This window comes from Chiloscyllium punctatum, chromosome 6 (genome assembly GCF_047496795.1).
Source record: "Chiloscyllium punctatum isolate Juve2018m chromosome 6, sChiPun1.3, whole genome shotgun sequence".
NCBI classification, from domain to species: Eukaryota; Metazoa; Chordata; class Chondrichthyes; order Orectolobiformes; family Hemiscylliidae; genus Chiloscyllium; species Chiloscyllium punctatum.
In genome coordinates, this window is record NC_092744.1 from 142,659,808 (window position 1) to 142,670,411 (window position 10,604).

Here is a 10,604-nt window from a genome sequence, read left to right on the forward strand (position 1 = left end):
TATCAATACTGTTATAGTTTGAATCACAATGTGTCAGATCGAGGGCAATACAGCCAAAACCATATTTCTTACCCCTGTAATTGGTATACCGGGTTTTGATCCTGGGATAATGGATTCCAGGTTTAAACTGTGGGCAGAAAGGGGTGTGCCTTGCTTGAGTGATTTAGGATTAGTAGAATCCTTTCAGTGTTGATACAAGCCCTTGGGCCCAGAAAATCCACTTTGACCCGCTGAAGAGTAGCGCACCCAGACCCATTCCCCGACCATCCTATATTTACCCTGACTAATGACCTAACCTACTCATCACTATGGGTGATTTATCAATGATCAATTCATCTAACGTGCACATCTTTGGACTGTGGGAGGAAACCCACACAGACACGGCGTGAATATGTTAACTCCACGCAGCCAGGCATCCAAGGCCGGAACCAAAGCCGGGACCCTGCTGTTGTGAGGCAGCAATGCTCACCACCGGTCCACCAAGTGTTATTTGAGGGAGAAATGATGATGTCATTTGATCAAATAACTCGGACATATGGACTGGCTAGTAGAGACCTCTTCACAATCTTTTCCAGATGAGAGATTTGATTTTAAAAAAAAAACACACTTGTAACAGACTCTTACAGATCCAAGAGACAGAAGAGGGTGCTTATTTCTTAGAATTGACTCTCTGTCAGTACCCTTTATCATTAGTTGGAGAGTGTCCACTCAGGCGAGACTGTGCAGCTTTGTGATGTCTGCGAGAGAGAGTTGGGGCTTCAGGCCACTTCAGAAACATGGGAGGATATTTGTGAAAATGCTCGAAGAATTTCATCTGCAATAGGATCCATTCCATGCAGTTGAAAATTCTTTAAAGGGTCTATCTGACCCTAGATTATCTCCTAAAATTCAAAGTGGGATTAACTTCGGCATGTCTGAAATGCAGAATGACTACAGGCACTCTTACTCATTGCATGTGGTCCTGCTGCAGGCTTCATATATATTGGAGCACTGTATCAGGTGTGATAGAGTGGGTCATGGGGACAGAATTGGAGATGGACCTGGTTTCTCTTTTCCTGGGCCTGCACAAGGTACTTTACACAGATTCACATATGAAATAATATCCTTACTTTCTGTGCTAGGAAAAGCATTCTGTTGTGTTGGATGTCTTAAACCCTGCCGCCACCCCCTCCCCCCACCACCGGGTCAACGTAAGCTCTTCATGGAGAATATCCCTTTGGACTTTTTCACTAGCATGGTGCACCAAAAAACAGAGATTTATATAGGACATTGCAGACCTTTTTGGATTACCATGGTACAGGCTTATTTGGCACTCTCAGAAGGGCTTTTATACAGCCCTGACGATATTATCTAATGACTCTTATATCCAGAGAGGAAGAATAATGACCAGAAAAATGGATATCAGTTAATGCTCTTGAAGAACGAGAGCTATCATTTTGTTACGCTGAGCTGCATTATTTATTCATTATTTATTGCTTATTTTTGTTTTTCTTCTGTCCGTTTAGTGTTTTTAACTTGTTTTGTATGTGCATGCACATGCGTGTAATTTTGATCAGTTATTTGAGTTGTGTTGCTATTGGTTTATTATAATATTAAAAATCCATTTTTCAGTAAAGATATTTTTAAAAATATTAAAATGCTAACATTGATAGAATAGTGACCCAAAGAACTCTCATTAGAGAGACTACTCATGGTGGTTTAACCTGAGGGTCTCCACACCTCGGGTGATGGGGTGAGGTTGAGAGAGCATCCCCTTCATGGTAACCTCTGTCAGTGTGAGGAACTGACCCTGAACTGTTGGCCTCCCTCTGTATCACAAACCTGCCGTCCTGCCAACTGAGTGGGAGACAGTGTAACTGTTACACACAGAAACAGTCACAGACAAAGGGCAAGAGAAACTTTCATAACAAGGAAAGTGGTACAGTTCAGATAACGGTCAAGATAACGGCTGAGGGTAAAAACGTTCTCTGCTCGAAATTGTATTTTATAACAAGACGTGTTTAGAAGCTGTTTTTGGTTTAATATTTAAGGTGAGTCAAGTGAAATAACCAGAATTACACAGTGTGATTGGATATGTATAACTATAAAATAAGTGTATATTTTTGTTTGGTCTGTGTAAAGCATGCTGACCATTGCATGAAAGTATATAATTAATGGAATATACTGTTAGGAGAGTGCGCTCCATGGGAAAAGCCCTCAAACAGGCGCTTGAAGAAAACTGGGGTAAAAGTGCCTGAGTGCCGTCTGGACAGTGACAGGAACCCAGGGGGTTGAATGACTGAAAGTTTCTGTAACATGGAGCTGAGAAAAGCGTCAGATCAGCCGGGACCTATTAAATGCTAGAGCACGTTTGAAGGGCTGAATGGCCTCAACAGGATTTGAAATGTGTGTGATTTGGAAAAAGTGCATCCCTACTCCTTCCTCTTATGTGGTTACACACTGGAGCACTGCATTTTCCTGAAACTGGGCATTATTTGGAACACTGTGTGGAACATTCCATAATTGGTATTCTCTGGAATATTCTCTAACTGTGTGGGGGATATTGCAAAGGTGTGTGTGAGAGAGAGACAGCGAAGCTGCTGCATGCGACAGTGAGAGTGGTGGACTATGAGCCTTGTTCGTGCTATAACAGATATACAGTGAGTGTGAGGGAGCAGAGAGAATACAGTGAGCCTTACCCTGACAGAGCGGGGAAGGTTATTGATGCTTGTCCTGCACTGCTGGACATTTCTTCAGACCTCAGATACTGCACTGAGCTGGATGGTGAGCACAGACCATGCTCAGTGGGTCTGGTGGTAAGGCCCCCTCTGGGAAGGCAATGGTCCCCCTCTGTACTAGCCCATCCACTATGCACACCATGCAGCGTCAACAAACTGTGGTATAATTGCCGCTTATCTGCCATGCTCGGGGTAAACTGTGCAGGGCAGCTCCAAACTGAAAAAGCTCAGCCGTGTGCCCCTTGGCCTTTTAAAGATGGCACCAGTGCCAGGGAACACAGAATATCTAGGGAAATCCTGGCGACTGTGAGTACCTCCAATCCTAATGGGTGGCAGAATCGGGCTGGAATTCAATGAGAGGTGGGTGGTATTTAATGAGGTGAGTTCGATAAGATTGCACCAGGAAACTAGCTCAGCTTCGTACAGAAAATTCCTCTGTCACACTCAATGAAAATGACACTGAGACATATTACTGTTTTATACAGTTCAATGAGCCGAAGTCTCTGCTGTCTTCAGTCCCAGTTACAAAGCTGCAGAACAAATGCTCATTCAAAACTCTCCATCGCCTGAACTCACAGCAATATTCCATTCACTCATGTTGCATGATACTATCGAAATGTCTTCATATCAGCATTCTGAAACTTGTGAACATATCTTTCCATGACATGTTTTCTCACTCTGTTCCTCTCTGTCTCTATCCCCAAATGCGCATATTTACAGTTATACATTTCTACTGCATGGAAAAAGCCCTTAGGCCTAGATGTTCCATGCCGAACAAAATGTACATCCACACTCAGCCCATTTCCCTGCCCTTGTTCCTTTCCTATCCATGTACTTTGCCAAATACCTTTTCAATGTTGCTATTGTACCCACCTCAACCACTTCCACTGGCAGCTCAGTCCATATGCAAACCACACTTTGTGTAAAAACGTTGACCCTCAGGTTCCTTTTTATTTTTGTCCTCTCCAAACATGAACATTTGTCCTCTAGTCCTTGGTTCCCCAACCTTGCAAAAAAAAATAAATATTCACCCCATGCATATTCTAACTTGTACAAATTCTCCCTATAACTCAGACGCTTTAGCCCAGGAAACATCTTTGTAAATTTCTTCTACATTCATTGTAGTCCAATAATATACTTTCTAGGGCAAGGTGAACAAAACTGAGCACAATACTCCAAATGCAACTTTAACAACATCCCGTACAACTGCAACATAACGTCCCAACTTCTATACTCAATGCCCTGATGAAGGCCAGTGTGCCAACAGCCTTCTTCACTGTCCTGTGTATCTGCGACTCAAATTCAGACAATCGTGCACCTGATTTCCAACATCCTTTTGTTCCACTACACTCCTTAAAGCCCTCTCATTCACCATTAACCTCCCACCTGAATTTGACTTTCCAACATGCAAGACATCACACTTGCATTTGCGATTTCTCAGCCCACTTCCCCAGCTGATCAAGGTACTGCTGCAATTTCTGATAATCTTCCTCACTGTGAACATTGCCTCCCATTTTAGTGTCATCTGCAAACTTACTAACCTTGCATGTGCACTCTCATCCAAATCATTGATATAGATAACAAACAGAAATGGGGACAGAACTGACCCCTGAAGCACTCCACTAGTCACAGGTCTCCAGTCCAACAAAAATACCTCCACCATAGCCAGTTGCTTCATAATGTCAAATCAATTGTGTCGCCAAATTGCCAGTTTACCTTAGAGTCCATGCGATCTAACCTTCTCGAGCAGCCTTCCATGTGGAACCTTATCAAAGGCCTTACTGAAATCCATATAGACTATGTCCACCGTCCTGCCCTCGTCAACGTTCCTGGTCACTTCTGCCAAAAACTCGAACAAAATTTGTAAGGCATGATCTGCCACGCACAAAGCTATGCTGACTGCTCCAAGTCAAACTTTGTCTTTCCAAATTCATGCATATCTTATTTCTCAGAACCTTCTCAATTGGTTTACCGAAAACAGATGTGAAGCTTGCTGGTCTATATTTCCCAGGCATTTATTTTCAGCCCTTCTTGAAGAAGGGCACTACGTTTGCTACTGCCCAGTCTTCCAGGACCTTGGTCTCTTAACAGTCTTATCTCGCCTCTTGCAGTGCTCTTGGATATATCTAGTCAGGACCAAGAGATTTATCTGACTTTGTGCATTCTCATATGTCCAACAACAGCTCTACTGTGATATGGACAGTACTAAAATATCTCAACTAAACTTTCAAAGGTCACAGGTCTTCATGTCTTTCTACATGATAAACATTTAGGGGAAATTGAGGACCTCAACCACCTCTTGAAGTTGTACACATACGTGCCCATTTTGGTTTTCAAGGCGTCCTATTCTCTCTGTAGTTGTTCTTTTTCTTTACTATAGTGAATTTGGGTTCACCCTAATCCTCTCAGCCAAGGCTATCTCATACTCCCTTTTCGCCTTGCTGTTTTCCTTCTTCATTAAACTCCAATATCTCCCGAGTACCTCCAGGGATTCCCTTGATCCCAGCTGCTTGCACCTGGGGCACGCCTCCTTTTTTTGCTGGTCAGAACTTCAATATCTCTTGTCATCCAGGGTTTTCTCTTCCAGCCTCACTTTCCCTTCACCCTCACAGAAATATATAAACCTTGAACTCTAGCTATCTCACTTGTACAGCCCTCCCTCGTGCTTGACATCCTTTAACCTGAAAACAAACTACTCCAATTAACCCCTGCAATCCCCTGTCTAATTCCAGCAAAATATGCCTTGCTCCAATTTAGACTTGAATCTGTGGACCAATTTTGTCCCTCCCATAACTATTTTAAAATTAATACAGCGCTAGTCACTTTTCCCAAAAACTCCTCCACTTTACCACCGTCACCTATTCATCCCTATTTCCCAACAGTAGGTTGAGTGTGTCCATTCCTGTGTAGGACCCTTTATATACTGCTTGGGGAAACATTCGTGAACAAACTTAACAAATTACGTTCCATTGAAATTCTTAACCATCTGGATGTCCCCGTTTATGTTAGGAAAATTTAAATCTATTATGACAATCCTATTGGTCCTGCTACTCTCACCAGTTTCCCTGCCTCTTTGTTCCTTCAATTCCCATTGTTGATTTGGAGGCTTATAGTGCAACCACTATAACATCACCATCCCCCCTTTCTTCCTTGCACATTCACAAAAGCTCATCGGATATTATCACAGTTATTTCATCTTTAAATACTTGTGTGATACTCGCCTTGATCAGAATATTTGCATATCAACTGTTTCCATCTGCAATGATTTTCACATCTGCAGCATCCCTTTTCAAGGTACATTGAAGATATGGAGTTGTAACTAGATGGCAGCTGCATATCCTGTCACTTCCATCATGGGCTGCAAGTTTCCCCACACTGGGCAGTGATCTAACACAGTGTTACCGAACAATGCAACAGCCTGGGTTTATATATGAATGAACCAGTGCGGTCTGCACATCTACCCACACTGGACATTTAGCCCAGGATTATAGATCAAGTATTGGTGTGGGCTGCACAGAGTTCCATTCTGGATATTGCTGGGTTGTATTCAGCAGTACGCTAGCCATATCTACACAGTGCTCCATCCTGAATGTATTATGGATGAGCTGGTTATGGGAGTTTGATTGCGAATGTGAGAGAACTAAAAATCTGGCAATACCTTTATTTTGTGTTTTCATTCTTGTGATTGGACCCTTCAAATCCTGACTCATCCTTAGACCTGACCCTCTGGATGAGTGATGGTGATTGTTGTTACAGCATCTGAGTCTGCAACATGACCAACAAATGGAGCAGAGGCTGCAGAGAGTACAGTCTCCATAAAATGGAATGAGGGAATCACAATCAGATCAGCCGTGGTCTTAGTGAATGGTGGGGCAGGATTGAATGGACCACGAATGCAACTTATTCATGCATTTATTTCTTTTTCCAAGCAAACTCCCCTTCTCTCCCAGTGTCCCATACTGGTGGGGAGTGAGGTACCTCCTCCTATTCCTGCATAACAGGACCATGGAAACTCACTAGCCTACAGATTTCGCTGTGACCCAGTTTCGAGCAGTTGAGTGACTGCCTCCTGAACCTGTGTCCCAGTCTCAAGCAGTTGAATGACTGCCTCCTGATCCCAAGTTTTTGAAAGTAGATGTCCTCCTTCTGCTCCAGAGTAACAGGCTCCAATAGCTCTGTGCTCACCTGCTGCTACTGTGGAATGGAGTTGAGGGACTGAATGGCCTCTTCACATTCCTTACAGCTTTTCTTACAGCATCGACTAAAAGCAATTCTCCTGCTTCTGTAAAACACCATCAAAATCTGAATGATGTATTTTTGTATTTTACTCTCAGTAATTGAGCAAACAAACCGACTGACAGAATTCAGAAGCTGAATAGCCTCCTCCTGTTCCTGTGTTATACACTCAAGAAGCAATAGACTATCAGAGATGTACAGCACAGAAAAAGATCCTACAGTTCAGTCATCCATGCCGACCAAATATCTGAAATTAATCTCGTCCCCCTTGCCAGCAGTTGGCCCATCTCCCTCTAAACATTTCCCATGGATATATCCATCCAAATGCCTTTTAAATGGTGTAACTGTACCTGCCTCCACCACTTCTTTTGGCTGTTTAATCCATACACACAGGGGTCTCTGTGTGAAAATGTTGTCCCTCATGTCCCTATTTAAATCTTTCCATCTCACCTTAAACCTTTGTCTTCTAATTTTGGACTCGCCTATCCTGGGTAAAAGACGTTGACTGTTTCCCTTATCTATTCCCCTCATGATTTTATAAACCTCTTTAAGGTCCCCCCTCAGCCTCAACACTTGAAAATAGCCCCACCCTATTCAAACTCTCCCTGTAACTCTAATCCTCCACCACCTGCAACATTCTTTCGCATCTCTTCTGTACCCTTTCAAGTTTGACATTTTTCCGACAGGAGGGTAACCATAATTAAAAGCAATTTTACAAAAGTGGCCAAACCAATACTCAAATATAAATGATTTGTACAAGTGCCAAAAGGCAGTGGACCCACTATTGATCTTTGTAACACGCCACTGGTCACATGACTCCAAGTTTATTGAACAAATGTCCACTGTCACGCCATGTCTCCAATATTCAAGAACATTTTGGATCTAAATGCTGAGCTCTCCCTGGATCCCAGGCAGTCTAACCTTGTTAACCAGTCTACCATGTAGAACAATTTGGTTTTCTTACTGAATTCCATAAAGACAACAACCACTAGCCTGCCTTCAGCAATCATCTTCATCACTTTCTCAAAAGATTACATTGACTCCTGAGATGTGAACTCCAATGTAAAAAGCCCTCTGCAGTCCTTGTATTTTCAAATGCATGCACATCCTTTCCATCAAAGTTCCCTCCAACAAATTAGTCACCATTGATGTCAGGCTCAGTGATCTATAGTTACCTGGGTTTTCCTTACTTTCTCAAATAATTACACGATGTTAGCAGCCCTTCAGTCTTTTGACACGTCACCTGTGGAAATCAATGATACAAATATATCAGCAAAATGCTGACCAATCTGTTTCCGAGCTTCCCACAAACATCTGGGGGACAACTGATCAGGTCCCAGGGATTTGTTCACCTTTATGTGTTTGAAAATGTCAAACACCTCCTTGTGATATAGATACTTTTCAATGTTTCATTGTATATTTATTCATACTCTCGCTCTTGTAACGTCCTCCACATTAAATACTGAGGTGAAATTGTTGTTTCTAATCCCTCCAATCTCCTGTGATTCCACACATAGGTAACCTTACTGATCTTTAACGCGCCTTATTCTCTCCCTAGTTAATCGTTTACCATTAAAGGATTTGTAGAATTTCTTCAATGCCTCGTTAACCCTATTTAAAAGCCATCTTCTGTCCACATTTTTCTGGCCCGATTTCCCCATTGACTGTACACTTGCTGCCCTTATTCACCTCTGGGGATTCACTTGATCTCAGCTATGTTTACCTGACATATGCCTCCTTCCTTACCTTGACCAGAGCATCAATATATCTGGCCACCCAGCACTCCCTGCACCCAGCAGCCTTGCCCATCTCACTAATAGGAACACGTCGGCTCTGGACTCTCTGAAACCAAGTTTTGATGGCCTTGCGTTTTCCAACCATCCCTTTATTTGTGAATAGGGTATTCCAATCAACCTTTCACAGGGATCGCCGAACACTTTCAAAATTGGCCTTGTTCAAAGTTAGAACATTAATGTTTACATCAGGTCTTTCCTATTCCAAAACTAATTTAAAACTAATATTTATGCGTAACAGACTTGAATGTTAAATAAACACTTCCTGCCCCTCTGTGAGAGGCACGAGAGGCTGAATGACCTCCTCATGTCCCTCTGTAATAGACTCAAGAGGCTTAATTGCCTCCTCCTCTTCCTCTATAACACACTCGAGAGGCTGCATGGCCTCCTCCTGTCCTTGTGTAACAGTCCCGAGCCATTAAATGGCACAGCAACCCGTGGATTACGAGCAGCCGTTAAACTGTATCTCATGGGGGTCCATCCCTTCTCAGTTACAGAAACACAACCAGGTGCACTCCAGGTGCCCTTTCAGTAACACCTCATACAGCTGCAGTGACACATCTCTTTGTTTTGGATGATTCTGTTGGCAAAATGCCCCAATATTCTAGATTTCCACCTTTTCAAGTAACAACAAGCTAATATGGGATGAATGGCCTTCTCTTATCCATCTGTAAGAGGCCCATAAGGACAGAATTATTTCGGCCTGTTGCTGAGCAGCAGTCTCAATGCTCTGTCTCAAGGTTATGAAAGGATTTGGTAGTAGGGCACTTAAAACCAGGAGTAGCCTCACACTGGTCAATAATTACCGTACTTTGTATTGAGGTATCTAGAAACTTGCCCACCCAACTTTTCTTTATGCAGCCGATCTGTTATTCTATAACTGCCTCCTTTCATAAACAGAGTGGAACATATATAGACTCCTGCAGTGTTCTGCTAATACTCTCATATAGAAGATAAAAAAAAGATTTAAGATTGGTCCATCCCTCAGCAATCCTCATCCATTCCATCCAAACCCAGTAATTGTTCTCTTTTATAGTGAGATGAAAAGTGATGTGTGGAACTGGTTAATTGAATCTGTTTGCTCAGTCATGATTTGGAGATGCCGGTGTTGGTCTGGGGATGTACAAAGTTAAAAATCACATAACACCAGGTTATAGTCCAACAGGTTTAATTGGAATCACACCAGCTTTCAGAGCGCCGCTCCTTCATCAGGTGATAGTGGAGGACACACTTCTAAGGCACAGAATCTATATCAAACATTTACAATGTGATGTAACTGAAATTATACATTGAAAAATACATTCTTTGTCTGTTGAAGTTTTATCTGTTCTAATACCATTATAGCTTCACTTCTTTCATGTGTAAATCACAGAACATTTAAAAAAAATGTTGCATTCTCAGGTTAGCTGTAACAGTGTGTTAGCTAGACAATATGCTGAAAGTGTTAGCCCCCTGTGTTCTCTGTCTATGCCATAATGTTTAGATTGATTTTAATCTGAAAAGTGAGATAACAGTGAGATTTACATGAATCCATGAAATTTTTGAATTCAGAGTTTTACATGAATTCATGCAGTTTTGAGCAAAGTACAATGAAAGTCTGCAAGTGCAAATTCACCCCACAAAATATATGTGTGCATGTGGGTCTTTGTCTGTGTGTGTGTGTGTTTGTGTGTGTGTGTGTGTGTGTGTGTGTGTCTGTGTCTGTGTGTCTGTCTGTCTGTCTGTCTGGGTTGGGGTGTTGCGACTGTGAGAGAGAATGTATATGTGTGTGTAATGACGTAGAGTCTGTGAGGGTGTGCATGTGTGAGTGTGGGAGTGTGTGTGCGTGTCTGGGTTGGGGGGTTTTGAGTGCCAATGA